Source organism: Anser anser (genome assembly GCF_964211835.1).
Source record: "Anser anser genome assembly, chromosome: 6".
Taxonomy (NCBI): Eukaryota; Metazoa; Chordata; class Aves; order Anseriformes; family Anatidae; genus Anser; species Anser anser.
In genome coordinates, this window is record NC_139726.1 from 22,347,770 (window position 1) to 22,362,529 (window position 14,760).

General features: G+C 37.2%; 1 protein-coding gene across 2 annotated transcripts in view; it reads right to left on the reverse strand.

Annotated features, from left to right (window-relative positions):
• Nucleotides 1-14,760, reverse strand: part of LOC310901912 (uncharacterized protein) — a 95,619-nt gene that overhangs the window by 34,486 nt on the left and 46,373 nt on the right. The window contains exon 1 of one of the 2 annotated variants that reach the window (XR_014586276.1): nt 4,956-5,566. The gene's annotated coding sequence lies outside the window, so the exon portion shown is untranslated. Of the gene's footprint in view, nt 1-3,981; nt 4,410-4,955 lie in introns of those variants that run through there. The other variant, XR_014586277.1, reaches the window with a different exon arrangement.

Below are 14,760 nucleotides of genomic sequence, written 5' to 3' on the forward strand. Positions count from 1 at the left end.
TCACAACTTATGACAGCAATTTTTAATCTCATGGGGGCAGAAAAATACAAAATAGTCCAGCAAGAGGGTTGCTTAATTTTGTTTGAGAATTTTAGAAATAAAAACAATTAGCAGAACAAGGTAAATCATCATCTGTCAAAGCAGTTCTAATATTGTAATGACTTATATCAAGCCCAGTAAAACAAGGACATCAATTATTACATTGCCTTAAATTCAGAAGTGATCCAACTCCCTTCTTACAGTAATGCAACATACATAATCTCATCAGCAACAACAGATATATAAATTAAGAGTATACAATTAGTCAATCAGACAATTCCTGAATTAATTATGTAAGGAAAAATCAGCAGACAAGGGCAGGACTGTATATAACACCACTCTTCCCTTTTTGCTAACAATCCACTTTATATAATTCAGTCTGATTTAAAATTCAAAACAAAGAATATGATCACTCTAGGACAGGGCCAGTGATGAATTTAATCAGCATTTTGGTCTCTGAATTATTTGTGTTTATATAAGACATCACTCTTGTGTCCTCTAGTTTCACTTACTGTGTGTATCATGGTGCTTTCCTCTGATCCGTCCCACTTGTCTAGCATATCTCAACATATTATGTGTAATAGCCATACCTTCATTGCATAGCGCTGTCTACTTAGCTCTGAAGATCCTCAGGAGCCCGTTCTGTGACTGCACGCTACATTTGCAGCAGCTCTAGGTAGGTCATAAACTCATAAGGAATATCAATCCTCATGCTTCACAATATATACTGTATGCCTTTGGGGTGCTGCAAAGGGACTCCACAATTTACCATCAATGACCAATGACAACATTTTCCAAAACTGGACAAGTGTTATCTTGTATGTAAATTTTCAAACTTCCTCTAAATATTCATCTCCAGGACACTAAAGACAGAAGAGTGTCCTTTTGGTCTGACCTGTAGTCTGTCCTGAATCAGCATTTCCCTTCTTTTCACATCACTACTTTGGTAAGTATTCCATGATTCTCCCACAAGCTGCTGATCCTAGGATAGAGTCAGTGGCACACTTATAGTTCGGTAATCTCTACAAAAAAAAAAATCAGTTAAACAGGCCATCTGTATATGACATAAATACTTGTTAATTAAGAAACGTGAAAGTGTTGCAATTGCCATCCATCAATCACACATTTCCTGAATGCTACAGTCATTGGCTTTACATAGATTTTCTTACATTGCATAAATAAAATTAAGAGAAATGAGAAAACTCTAAACATTTCTACCTATACAGCACATGGATTCTGTGCGCTCCTGTCTCACTCTGCTGATTGCTTAGCTTGAGAAACACAGCAAAAAAGGACAAAAAACTATTGAGATGTCAGTCACTACAACTCCAAACAAATCATTTATCTGCCACAGCCTACTCTTTCCTATGGTTTGTTACTTTAGATGGTAAATTTGGAGTAACAACTATGATTGACAATGTGCCAGTAGTAAGCAGTGAAAGAACTGAAATGCAGCTCATTGTGTTCAGAATTGCTCTAGTAAGAGTGACTTCACACAAGCACAGTCAACGTTTCAGAAGTTTCTGCAAAACACTACTTTGATCAGTTGAAAAATAAGACTTCAGCCAAAGAAGCCTAGTATACACTCTTAGGGAAGTCTAGCACTTAATTGAACTTAATATGTCTGCACCCACAAAAAGAAAAAAATGAAAACTGAAGTAACTACTGAATGACAAAAAATCACTAGGAAAGGGTGAGTGACTGACACCTTTGACATTCTGGCTCATCTGGCCCAGCAGGAAACATGACAACTTCCTGAGGAAGAGCCCTACACACTCTGGCAGTTTGAAGCCGAAGAAAGCAGAGCAGCAGTTCGCAGAGCAGTCATAGTGCCAAAATAGATGGTTTCCTCAGAGAAACGATAATTACTCTGGTTGAATTTGCAAGTGTTTTTTTTATTTTCTTCCCCCAGGGTTGTTGTTTCCCGGAGTAAGGTGGGTAAGACTGAGCATTTGCTCACTCTTTTTGCTGGGTTAAATTCCAGAATGATGAACATTTGCAATACACGGCTCTTAGTTATGCCCTGATTAACAGGATGTCCATTTCTGCTTTGATCTGCCCTTTTCTTTAATATTGACTTTGAGAAAAAGAAAAGGGCACTAAAATGAGGTTTTTTCATGCTGAACTGGTGAGCACTGGCACATATACATACATTTCACATTCTCACTTTAACAAAAATCAGAGTGAATTTAAGCTACGTATAGATTCACATGGGGAAAAATGCACTGTAACTATTCTTTAAAGTTGTTTTCCATGATTTCCTTTGACTTTTCAGAAGATCACAGATGAAGAAAAACATAATTCCTTAAAAAGTAAGGATTTGAGTCAAGAACCTAAGCATCCCTAACTCTGCATGGTTCCTATTTACACCAGCTTAAGATCTGACTGTATATTGAAATTCTGTTTCCATTTAAAAAAAATCTGAACTCCCCAGGTAGGTGCAGAAACTATTCAAGGGGCTTCATTCAATCAGGTATGAGTGAAAAAGAGTCCTCACTGCCTATCACCGTGAGAGAAGAGAACCTGAAACATGACTAAAAGGAGATCTTGTTTCAGAAGCTACTAATGAACAGTACAAAAGTGTCTAAGCAAAAAGTGCCTAGTCATCTAGTCTGTCATATCTCTAAAAAGAGAATATTAAAAACAAAAAAATAACCAGGTACTTTTGCCTTGACGGCTCTGCATCCATTTGGAGACCTGAGCTCCTTTAAAACCTTTCCCTTCTCCCCACATTCCACTTCAATAGGAGGACGTTGCTTCATAGCTCTCAACAAAGTGGAAGGCCAACCATTAAAAATCAGGCCTCCTTGTTTTGATCTACTTAAAAGCACTGACTTCAAGATAAGTGAGAGCATGTTCTGGATCACATTTCCTTCAGTAATTAGGGTTGATACCATTTTTAGCAAAGGTGAGATGATCAAGATAAATTAATGTAAATGTAAGATGTTTTTGTTTGGTTAGAATGGTAGAGCATCTCAAGTCAGAAGACAGAAACTATGTTATCAGGTAAATAAAAGTTTTATCAGACTTCTGACTTCTTTTCTTTAGCTAGCGCACAAGTAGCCTCACCTTTTTAAATAGCGCAAGGTGGAGCAGATGGTATCTCATGCTGGTAGTTTTCCTCTGTATTTTGCAGTTGACCTGAGTAAGAATTACTTTCAAGATCCACAAAAGGGCACTCAATATCATGAACAGAATTACAAAATATTTCACATATGTAAAATGAAGATGTTCTAAGTGCAATCTGATCCTATATTCAGTTGCGATCACTAAATATGAACCAAAATTAGAGAAGGGAGAGCAGGAAAGGGCAAGAACAGCATCATTTTGATTGTGGTGCTGCATGAAATAATTCCCACCATGCATGCACCTTTGAGCCTTGTACAAAATCTAGATGTTTCTTTCCTTAATTCCATCTGTAGTCCTGTTTCCCCAATTTCCAACTGCAAAGCTGCCTTATGCAGGAACAGCATAGGCCAGCATTCTCTCCAAATACAAGAAATTAGGAATTTCTCTTCTTTTCTTACATGTAAATGCTCCTGAAAAATTCTCACCAATTTCCCTGTTCTAAAAGCCATTAGTTTGCCCCACCGACCTTTTCCTGCCTCAGTCAAGGCAGACTTCCTACCCACTGATATTTTTCACTTGCTTGAAGAAATCCCTTCTCCTATTTATCAATCTGTGTTCTTTCATCTCCCATGCTAGCAGGCACCAGTGGGTCTCCTTGCTTGCTCTAAATCTCCCAGGCTCATTAGTCCTTTTCTCCGCCCTTGATCTTCATCTTCTGCACCTTTGTGATTGTCTTCCATGTACTTTCTGATATCTGTGACTTTCTGAAAACCTTTTCCCTTAGCACTGCAGTACTTCTGCTTTCTTCTGTGACCATCTCCACATGATCCTCTAACCCTGCAGTATTTCTTGTTATTGCTGTAAACTGCTCACCTTGTACTTTGCTTGCAGGTCTGCCAACCCTTGGCTTCTGAGGAATCAGGCTATTTCCTTTGTCCTTTCCTGATCAAGATGCTCTGTCTTTCTGTCTTCCGCTCCATGAGTCATCCTCCTTTGTTTGTTCTTGTACACCTCTCCGACACATTGATCCCAGAGCTTTACAAAGATATAATTGATCATATCTTCCCCTTACCATTTGGTGAAACCTAAGTGACCAAAACTTTCCTGTATTTTCTCATCCTTTGTTTGAATCTTGTGCAAAGAAGTTATTTTTCCTTTATTTCTAAAATTATGAAGTTACATTTGGAGAGCGATAGCATTACATTAAGCTATCTCCTCCTTTAAATTAAGAGGACCAGCATTTAAAAGAAATTACCCACCACAGCTTCCTATTCAAGCTCACCAAAAATTTATCAATAATGAAGAAGGAAACATATTCTGCCAGAGTAACGCTCATCCCATGTTTATACGTTTATGGTTGCAGCTATTTGAAAAGTCATTTCTACTGCCATGGAAAACAAACCTCACCATAAGCTTTGGAGACAGACATTTTTGCTATACACAGAGTAGTGTTGCAACATAAGCACTACTGATACAGCATTGCCTGCTCTGCATTTCAAGCAAATTACAACTCTGAATTTAGGGCTAAAGTGATGAATTAATATCCACACCTGCTCAATACCTTAATCTCTTTCTTTAGACAAGAAAGGCTAGCAATGGGGCTTCTGAACCACAAACACCTATGCACAACCACCTGACTATGCCCCATTAACTTTATTGTTTTTAAACTCTGTAACAGGACTGCAATAGTTTATAAAGGAAATTCTTCAAGCTGACAATATTAACATGATGGAAACACTAACAAGATACAGCGATTCCATGTTTATGGCTAAAATAACTTCTGCTAAGCTATGCGAAGAAACAATAACAAGGACTCCCATTCTCAGACAACCTCTTCCACCACTTACAGAAGCCAACTAGAGACTCTTCATTGACTTGAAGCAGGTCCTAATTAGTTGGGAACAGCATGTGCCTGCTCCAGCACTCAGGGGATGAAATGGTTTGTTAGCAGAGCACATGGTTTTGATTAGTGGTCTAATGAACTAACGCCTCAAATCAACAGGAAATGCAGCATCTGGTCAGCATTTCATTGCTTCCTTAGGTCTCAGCCACACCTTAGTACCCCCTCCAGCTTTCTTGTACTATATCCCAGTACAAAAGAATGTTGAGGGAAGCAGTTATTTCAGTTATTTAGAAGAAAAAATAGAGATTAATATTTTAATTACTACAAGTGAGACATAGGGAAAGAAGGTTGCTGAGTTCTATAGTCTAAGGAAAAAGATTCCTGGACTTTTGCCAACTGAGGCAAAAATATGAGGTTTTATCTTGTTTTAAGTGTCCAGTATTTCTTCACCATTTCTTTAAATAACTGACAAGCTTTAATGATGTAAAATACATTTCATTCATTATTCATTCATAAACCTATTTGTATCCAGTAGTACTCTTTATTGACCTTTACATACTAGAATATATAGAGGCAGTTGTATCTGTGGCAAATAATTTTACTTAATCCTTATAGAGCCCCCCCACCCTGATCCCTACCCAACATTCTAATTAATAAGGATTCCATATTTCCACACAGCTTGTCAGTTTGATTATTTAAGTACTTATTCAGTGTACTAAGGACCATAATCACCCCTTCAAAGCATGCAGCTCTATATAAGGCCTCCAATGTCTGAAATACATAAGGATCATCACCATCATAATAGCATGGCAGCTGTGCTTCCTATAAGCCAGAAAAGTTGGTCCTGTATACAACAGACACACCTCAGCTACTGTGTGCCATCTGCCTAGTTAGCGGTTAGACAGTCACAGCAGATAGAAACAGCTGCTCCTGACAATATGAAAAACATCAGTACTTTCTTAAAGGCTTTGGCAATGTGGATAAACAATTCCAGTGAAAAGAATATTTTAAATTGCTGCAAATTTTCGATGCAACTGCTATTATGCATCACACCACAACAAAGTGATTATGCTCAGTAGAATGGATTTTGCTCAGCAACTGTAAGAGTTTTCTTTTTTTGTTGTTGGTGGTTTTTTTTGTTTTGTTTTTGTTTTTTAAACTGATTTACAGAATACCAGTTAACAAGGCTAAGAAACCATTGTCCTGGATAAGGAGGTTTCATGCTTTTTTTCTATTTTATTCTTTCAAGTAAAACAATTTTTTCCTTTCAAAGGTTTATTGTGGACTACTTCCTGTACTCTTTATTTAGGTCATTTATGCAAAGCCTGGATTTCTGAGAAACCTCAATAGTGTTTGTCTGGCCTACAGCAAAATTATTATTTATAATAAAGCAAAGCATTGTCACACTGAACTCCTTACCATCATAGGGATGTACGGTGTCTAGAAACAGAGAGGGGGGCAATCCTTGCTCTTGGCAGCTACACATTGCCAAAGGGTGAATTTCACTGTGAGTAAACATGTTAAGATGCAATAAATGGAAGGATGACAGGCTATATAGGACAGATGAATGGATATGTGCTACATAAACAATTCGTATTTGACACAGTTCTCTTCTTCTCCCTTGTTACTTCTCACGTAGAAATGGGAAAGCTCTAGGTGTCTAAATCTGGAATAAAGCTGCCCATTCACACTGGGGGCTCAGTGCCTGCTCTGGCTGTCAGAGCTATCCCTTGCCTGAAGCTGGTTGCAGGCAGGAGGAGTGGAAGATACAAGAGCTCTCTCTCACCTGCCTAACCATGCATAAGGGAGCAGACATCTCATGGTGTCCCCCACCACCTCCTTCCTGTCTGGGTGGTCACGGTCTGAAGATGGAGAAGCAAATTACTATAAATAGGCCCCAGCAGTGCTGAAATCAGGCATGGAAAGAGTTAGCTGCACAGACTCCACCTCAGAAATTGATAGGGAAATAAAACATAGGTTAAAAAAAAGAAAAAGAATGATGTAATGCTGTCTGGAAACATAACACAATTGCTGTTTTATATTTTGTACGTATTAAACTTTCAAGCTATCTGTAATAAATGTGAGGTTTTATATTAATTGTGAGCAGATCAGTAATTGGAGGCAAATTAATGAGAAACCTGCTGTCACATTACAGCACACTTTTTTAATGGATTTCTTTAAACATTTGGACAAAACATCTATATATTTTAAAGGGTAATTCTTTAACTGGTAAATGTAATTATCTGACTCTAAAGCAAAAAATATAAAAGGACAAAAATGGATTGAATCAAAATAGTCTGTCATTGCCATACATAAGCTACCAGAATATCTTTTCAACAAATGAAATTATTCTTTATTTTATGCTTTTAAAAATGCATTAGTGTAATTGCTCTGTAACAAATTACCTTCTGTGCTATAAGCGTGGCTACAACATCCCTTGCATGTACATCAATTGTGCATGTTGTCATGATGTTCTGATGATCACCAGGGGTGAGTTCCCCTAACAGCATGTTTATAAGGGCATTCAGTTGAGCAATCTGCAAAATAATTATATTTCAATGGAGATATTATACTGTGGGAAAAAAAAACAAAAACTACTATATGTCAAGTGCTAAATGGAGCAGTTATAGAACCAAGACACATTTATTGGTGCTTTTAATCAAAGCAAATAACTTTTGCAAACTAATAATGGTGTTGTTTTCTTACAATTTTAATTTGACTCTTTAATAACAAAAATACACTTTTCAGCTGGTGCCCAGAACTTAATCTCAGAACTGATAAATACTAGTCTGAAAGTGCACTTGTACTGCATCCTCACAAGCATGCTAAAGCTACTAGATCTTTAAAGCATTACATGCATACTTAAGAATACCAATTCCAAAATAGTCACAATGAAAGCCATGTTTACTACAGCAAATGCAGATTAAAAAAAAACAAAAAACAAAAAACATTATTTGGAGCCTGATTGCAGGGACACAATGCCTGCTTTTTGTGTCAGAGGAACAGGAAAAGCAAGTTAACCAAACCATCCAATGAATCCCTGAACAATCTCCTTCACCAGACTGCATTGTAGTTCCCTATACTAATGGGAATGGTGACACTGAAAAGGTGTCCCAGAGTGCCTGCTTTCATGGCACTGGAAACCACAGGCAGTCCCTAAGGATCAGTTTTATTCCCAAGGCATCCAGACATCTTAGTAGAAAAGTGACGCTTCTGACTAATAACAGTAAAGATTTTTTTTTAAAATTATATTTTTGACTGGAACAGTCCTTCTAAAGTCTACTTGCTACTAAAATAACAACAAGCACAAATCTGCCTTTTTTTTTTTTTTTTAATAAACAGTTCCAAGACATACCTTTCTGACAGGGCCTTCCAAACAATATCAAGACCATGATTTTGCAAAGCTGACTCATACAGAATCCCAGCTTTGCCAGTGGAGAAAAGTTCACACTAATGCAAGAAACAGGACTTAAACACACATCCATAGTAGACCAAACAGCATCAAATGGACTAATTTTCTTAACCATTAAGATGTCACAGATCCAACTTATACAAAAAAAACTTGTCTTCGCCTAAAATTACCCTTATTTATTTATTTATGCATTTCTATAGGAAGTTCACATATCTACTTGTGGTTGCAGTCTTTCAGATGATTTCAAACTATTCCTCTGGACTCTCAAAGGAAACTTCAACATCCTCAGCTCTCCAAAATTCAATATCCGTCAAAACACTTCGGTTGAATTGTCAAATAAACACTGATTTTGTAGTTTATCCTATGTGATGCTACATCATCTGTGATTTTCTTTTGCTGGAAAGTTAAACAGAGTTTCTTCTAAATGCCTTAGCCAATTTTCTATCCAATGTAAATACTATTTTCCTTAAAATCATAGAGATACAATGTATAGGAAAGCCATTACAAAATGTTATGAACATTACAGACTTTGTCTTGTTGCTTCTGAAGATCAGTCTTGCCAAACCTGCTTTCAAAAAAACAAGACACAGAGACCTTAAGTCTCTGCAGGCCAGATGACAGCATTTCAGTGCCCCAGAGACAGACCAACCTACATCCTATTTCCAGGCTCCAAGTTTGAGTTAGTTACACTGTGGAAGTCCTCTATCTTGTCAAATACACCATGATCTGCTAGTGCTTATCTGCTTTCTTCATTATCCTTGTAAAGCAGCCTGTGAAACTCCCATGAATTTACAGAGAGCAGGACGAAAATCACTGGGTTTTGGTATGCTTGTCTTGAATCATTCCTCCCTCCCTAAACTCTGACTACAGAGGTATAAAAGTTTATGAACCTGAGAGACAGAAATTGATCGAAGTTACACCTAGACTGGAACTCAGATCCTCAAGGGAGAAAACAGCTACAGAACCAAAAAAGGGGTAAAATCCCTAAAATTTTGCTTTCTCTCAGTACATTCACTACACAGGTAACACGGCTTATACATTTTGCAATGTACAGCAGTGACTGGATTTATAGCCTGTGTTCCTTACCAGTATGAAAAGAATGATTGTGGTGGCCTACATCCAAAGACACAGCAGTGGATCACTGTTCATATTACTCAGTGATTGCATATAATTTGGCATCACTGAAACAATCGCAGCTCTGAAAAGGTTGAGCTCTGGGCTATTACGAAGACTAAATTAACTCTCATCACTTGAGTGAATGATCCATTCACGCCAAGGTCAAAATCACTAGCTGAGCAGCATGGCAAAGATGACACTACAGCCGACTGACCTGCAGTTGTGTATGGATAAGACTTGAATTTTATTATTTTTTTAGACCTGAATTTTACTGAAAACATTAAATTAGCTATTTATTATGAAAAATAAAAAATCCAAAATGTAAAATCCAACCTATCCACCTTTTTCCGCTACTTTGCTACTTGGCTTCAGACAAAAGTATGAGAGCTGTGTGTAAGTGACTGACTGAAGTTACTGGGGCAGGAGTCCGGGAGAAAAATGAGGTGAGACTTTAGTAGGTTTCCTCTCAGGATCTCTAAAACTCAGTCTACAGATCAGATGCTTGAGCGCACTGTTGAGAAAGGAGAATAGGGAAGAAAGGAGGGCTATCAGGTGCTTAAGAGAAATAGAGAGTAGGCTCTCCCAAAGAATACGAAGTTCCTTTTGTGGAAGAGGAAGGGCTTTCTTTTTTATTCATTCTTCTTTCCTCTTCTATCCCCAATTTCAAGTGAATAAATACGAAATCTCCATGTGGTGGTAGGATAATCTGATATTGTTTTTTTCTGAACAGCAAGTAATAGTTAAATCAGAAAACCTCTTGGAGATTTTTTTTTTAAAAGCCACCTGTAAAGGTCAAAACTTTAAATTCGTCATTAATATTAATCTCCACATCCAGCTGCAGTGTCCTAAGTTAAGTTTTCATCCTCCATGGCTCACATTTCTAGGAAGCCTTTGTTTCAGATTGCACATCACTGTGTAATTGTGGAGCATCGTTATTATTGGTGTCACTGGCTGAATTACAGGAAGACAATGCGGTATGTCATGGGATATATAGTCCCAGAGACACAGGTCCCATTGTAGAGGAGTGGGAAATAAAAATTAATCACTCCACTTTCTTGTACAGGCTGTGGGGTATCCACAGCATGAGCAGAGCTACCTGATCGCTGTAACCTCTGCCTCATGCAACTCCACAGTAATAATGTGAGCAAATCAACTGCTATTTTTAATCCAACATTATGTTCTGTCTTGCTTTTCCCAACAGAAAGCTTACCTTAAGTGTCATTTTTTCCCCAATAGAAAAAATATTTGACTAATTGTTTTGATTCCCCAAACTCTTCCTGCTCCTCCCAGGAGGCAGGGCTGCATGTCAGGCCACTGCAAAGCAATTCAGCCTAAACCTCAGTACCCACTCCTAAACCTGGGTGGATTTGGTTACATTGCCTCCTCACACTTGGTAAGTTATTTTATTTCAAGTGTGTGAGGATACTTTAAATTAGAAAGACGAGTCTTTACATTCTGAGATAACTAACCTAGCTTTGACAAATTAGCTTCCCATCATCTTTGCATACAAATACACTTGAGTGAGCCTCAGGGAGAGAGAGAAAGAACAACACTTCATACAACTGGTAAGCAGTCCAGGGATAATGGGATTCACAACGAAGACTTACATTTTCCTTCAAGTTCCCCTGGTTCTGGCTTTGACCTCAGGATTGGTGGAGCTTCTCCTATTAGAAGCCACAGATAGTGTGGTCCAGACAGAGGGTCCGTGGTTTCTAAAATTATTTGCCTCATACCTTTCTAATTCAGCAGAATATTAGGCAGGAAAACACACTGCTCAGTAATCAGAACTGTTCTTCACAAAATAGAGGGCTTTGAAAAGTATATATAATTGCCAGATTCATATTCTCATCAAATGCAAGGTCAGAAACATTGTCAAATAATTTCACTACTTTGCAATCTGTTGATAGCCATTGAAGAAAGCTGGAGTTAGAATAATTTTCATTTGGTTAAACACAACAATTAAAGAACACAATAATCTAGGATGAAAAGTTTTCCTACTTTGAGTGACTTCCCTTAAAAATGATTTTCAGTAAAGCTACCTCAAAGAGGAAGCAGAAGAAGACTCACAGATTCCAAATGCGTTGCTGAGTCTTTCTGATAAATCCTGAGTAAAGAAATTTAATACAGCACTTCTTAGAAATACACTTGGAAATATTACAGTTTTAATGTTAGAAATATCCTTAGAAATATCACCATTGTAATGACAAATGAAACCACAACCGAACAGGGTCATTACTCTGCTTTCTATGACTGCAAACTTTCTATGCAACCTTAACGTCTACACAGGTGTTTGAGATCACCAGAAGGAAGATACTGTAAAATTGAAAGTATTTTCATTGTTTTAAAGTCCTCTGTGTTTCCAAAGCGTGTATGAGCCTTAAGTACTGATGTGCAAAATGGCTCTCGGAACTAGAACAATTCTTATTTCACTGAAATAAGTTAAACCATTTCAGTACATATGCACAGCTGGCCAGTCTTCAAAATAAGAAAAAGTTGCTTCTATCTTTCTGTTTTAAGTCTGAAGTGTGTATATAACAAAATCATTCTGTTGGTAAATGGTTCACCAGTAAGGACATATTTTCTCCAGATGAACTCATATTATTTTAAGCCACAGTATTGGCCATCTTTCAATTCTGCAAAACATTCTTCAAAACATTCTTGGTCTGTTAATTCTTAAGTATGAAGTTCCTTGAAAATTACACATTTTCTTGATAAGTTACTAACGTTATCTACAGGATCTGAAATGAACTCATTACACTGGTGACAAAAGAATTGTAATTAGAAATAGAGGACCTGTTTCCAAGAAAGGATAGTCCAAAGTTAAGAGCTCTGGCTCAAGACTTGAAAGATTTGCTCTCTCACAAAAGTTCTGCAGGTGACCTTTGATGAGTCACAGAACCTCTTTTTGGTTCTTTGCTGTGAAATGGAGATAATAGCACATTCCTGTCCACAGGGTACGTAAATATATTTCTTACTTTTATAAAGATTAAGAGATATCCAGATATACAGCAGGAACGCTTTTCTTGCAGAAACCAAAATCTATAAAGAGTTTATGTAAAATTCAACACACAGCTTTTGTTCAAACACTTGGGGCTGAAAGGGAGTTGCATTCGAACAAAATCATATGATAGACTCACATTCAATATTCTCCCGCAAGTAGATCTTGGCCACTGTGTCTCCCCAGCAACTGGAAATTGTTCTGACTACTGAGACATTCTTAAATTTCACTTTTGATGTTACCCCACACTGTATATAATATTTAAATACTTAAGCTGATCCTTGTGCAATAAGTCAAAGAGAAATTTTCGTCCTAAAGATGATTTAATTTTAGCCCAATCTGCACCAATCTTTCTTTTTGTCTTTGGCTGCAGGTATCTTGGTGTGACAAAAGCAAGAGAAAGATGATGAGAGAAACAAAAAGCTATACTGTATTAATTATTTTTATTATAAGGAGATTGAATTTATAGGTAGGAAGACAAGAATTGCCTGTGGATCTGGCCTGGGGACTTCTATGTAAAAAGAGTCTGTAGACAAAGAATCCTGAAGAAGCTGCATGTAACAGTACAAGAATACACAATACATAAGCAGTGGTGAGTATATTATATATATATTATACAATAAATGTTCATTCTGCACTTCTTTATCTGGCAGCTACTGAGCTTGCTCAAAAGCACAGTCTACCTCATGAGCTATTGGCCTTCTCATTAGCCAAAGAAATATCTCAGAATTATTTTAGTACTTGTAAATCACTGTGTTGAAGTCATCACTACACTGAATTCATCACCAAACTTTCACTGACCTCAACAGTGTCTGAATTCAGTGACACCAAGAACTATAGATAGGTATTGCATTTTTCTACCTATTGCATTAGGTAGAAAAAAAAGTAATCATTTCATCTATTTGGCCTTTTAGTTTCCAGATGATTCTCTACCTTAATTATGAGAACAGAGAAGCATGTCTATAATAAAACAATAGTGATAAAAACCTATTTCAATGTATTTTATTAATATAAGCAATTGCTTTGAGATCATCTTCAAATTTCAAAGCACTTTGCTGAGCAACATAGTTATCCTGAATGTCAGCAGAGAGGGAAGTTGAACACAACATGACACACCAGCAGTACAGCACTACAGCTGGTGAACAGAATTCAGGTTCCTGATCCCAGAAATGACCGTGCAGTTCCATTCTTCTGCAAACTGGTGACATCTGGATGTCACCAAAATCAAACTGGAGTGTTTTCTAGTTGGACCAACGGTATTAAAAGCAAACTAGCAACTGGTATTACCCTATATATATTACCTTTAAAATGCATTAAATTTTGGATCTATGCATATAAATTGCAATGTTTGTTTTCAGTTAGAGGTAGTAGAGCTACTGTGGACTAGTCATTATGATGCTGAGTTTCTGAAATTACTGAGACTAGCTGATGGTGTCATTCTGTTGTTACTTAGAGAAAAGGTGAAGATGTCATACAGACATAATGTAATGATATCGAATTTAGAATTTGTTTACCATTGAATACTTGCATTTGCACAAATATCCATCATTATGTTTTTAGGCTACACAGAAAGAATGGAAAACAGATTAGCATGAAGCAGATTACTCTCCAAAACACTTTCTGCCCAAGAACAATTACCTAAATATATGTTATACTGCAAGCCTTAAATTATGGTGATACCTGCTCACATATACAAATAATGATGAAAGCTGAAGTTGGACTTTTTCTTTCATCCACCCAGATTGCAAAGCCAGAAACCAAACACTATTGTGTTCCTAACTGCTGGGTTCTGAGTTTTAAGGTTTAATTTCTTAAACTTCAAACATTTTCAGACTCTTAACCATTAATTCAAAAGCAACAGGCACATCCCAGGTACACAGTGCTTTGACAGGTCTTAATTTCTTATGCAGCAGATAGATAGATGTGAACACAATGACAGAAGGAATGAAGAAAAAGAAGGAAGCAGGCTAGTGAATGCATCTTGGAGATGGGCTTCTGAATCTCATGTGAAAGCCAGCTGGGTAATTTCCTGGTTACTGAAGAAAAACTGAATTCAGAAGGATATTTTCAGAAGTACTTTGCGATTTGGGAGTTCAATCCTGTAATACTTGTTTCCCCAATTTTTGAACTCCTTTGAGTTCAAAAACCCTCTAATGAAGGGAATTTAACAAGCTGCAGGCTCCTACATAATGCAGAGTACTCAGAACAGGAGAGATTATTTCAAGTAGCAAAACACCGTTCATTAGGGAAATGATCACATTTGCAAATCTTCTGAGCTCCATC